General features: G+C 39.4%; 1 protein-coding gene across 1 annotated transcript in view; it reads right to left on the bottom strand.

The window, feature by feature from the left end:
• The window catches only part of SLC26A5 (solute carrier family 26 (anion exchanger), member 5), a 77,974-nt gene that overhangs the window by 37,989 nt on the left and 38,289 nt on the right, over positions 1–1,696 (bottom strand). The gene's annotated exons all lie outside the window — the stretch shown is intronic.

The raw sequence follows: 1,696 nt of genomic DNA on the forward strand, positions 1-1,696 counted from the left end.
AGCGCTCAACAGATATTTATTACATTAACAAATGAGAGCCCATTTCCCCATCTTTGAGTCTTACCTGAATGATTCCTGAAAGTAAGGTCACAGACATGGCGACTTTCACTCTCAAGGCATCTCTGGCTTCTGTGCCATTGGTTGCATTTACTCCTCCCGGAATGACTATATCATCTGGTACTAATCGAACAGCCACACCACCAATCATCAGGCTAATAACTGCAAAAGGACCTGGAATAATGAAGCATGAATGATGCCTGTTCAGGGGTCCAAGGAAACTACCTTCAGAGTATCTGATGTGGTTGCTGCCAGTACGTCAGGGGACACAGGTGAGGTCAATAGCTGTTCTTGAAAGAAGACTGCACTGCCCTCCTGCAGTATCCTGCCTCTGTGTGTGTGTAGGCAACTGTGTGTGCAGACTGTATTTTCCAAAAATGACCACAACAATATCTTCCAAGCCACATACTCTGCTTGACATTTCCCTATCAAGAGGTGGAGTCTAATTCCTCTCCCCTTGAGTCTGGATGCGCTTGTGACTTGTTAATAACCAAAAAAAAAAAAATGTAGTGGAAGTGACACTGTGTGACTTCTGAGGCTAGGTAATAAAATGTGATGAAGCTTACACCTGGGAGTTGTAATAATTGGGCTGGAGCCCTGAACCCAGGTGTAAGAAAGCTCCAACTAGGCCACATGGAGAATTCCTGGGACTCCATGGAGAGAGGAAGAAAGAAGAGAGGATAGAAGGTAAAAGAAGGGAGGGAGAAGTCCAGACTAGCACTTCCCAAATCATGACCTGCAGGAACTGTGAGAGATAATACAATGATTGTTGTTTTAAGTCGCCAAATTTTGGAGGTATTTGTTACCCAGCAATAGATATCTGAAACATTGTGTGCGTGTTTGATGGTGGTAGCCACATGTAGCACCAACACTATTATGAAATCCATATGCATCTGATAAACTAAAGAGAAAACAAGTACAATTCAGAGACTAAAACATGATGAAAATGAAATACATGCATAGTAATTAGGAACTTGAAGTACTACTATTAAAATTAAAATCAGATGCAAGTTATATTAAGAAATAAAGCATTTATCTCATTTTACAGATTTCAAAAATTGCTCTTTTCCACAAGAAAATGGTCTTTTTTAAAAATTATCGCAAGATAATAAGAAAGTCATAAGTTCTAGAAATCTTAGGAGGGATGTATTTTTTTTAAAGCACCTATTGTGTATACAGTAACAAAAGTTATTGAGATTTTTAATAACAACCATGCTATTTCTTTGGCACATTGCAAATCTTGGAAATCCAAAAGAAAAGGTACTAGAATATCAAGTATAAGCTTTTACCTATGGATATGTGTCTGGAGGTTCCAAAAAAACAATACATGATGACAGGATAAAATGAGGAGTATAGGCCAAATACTGGAGGTACGGCTGCCAGCATTGCGAAGGCTAAGCCTGTGGGATGAGACCAAATAGAAATGGGGAGATCATTAGAAAATAGATGGGTTGCATGTATTTTTCTTTTGGTTCTTTACCTCTGATGAACAAGCAAAACCTGCCTTTCTTCCACCCCAACCCTGCATATAATCCTACATTGGTGCTTGCAGAGTCCAAGCTGAGACAGTTTTCCTTGTCTTCTCCTTTTTGCCAGTGGGTGGATTTTTTTCTGCTTTATTCTTTGGCAAAATAGATAA

The sequence above is a fragment of the Propithecus coquereli genome, unplaced genomic scaffold (assembly GCF_000956105.1).
Source record: "Propithecus coquereli isolate 6110/MARCELLA unplaced genomic scaffold, Pcoq_1.0 Scaffold32, whole genome shotgun sequence".
NCBI classification, from domain to species: Eukaryota; Metazoa; Chordata; class Mammalia; order Primates; family Indriidae; genus Propithecus; species Propithecus coquereli.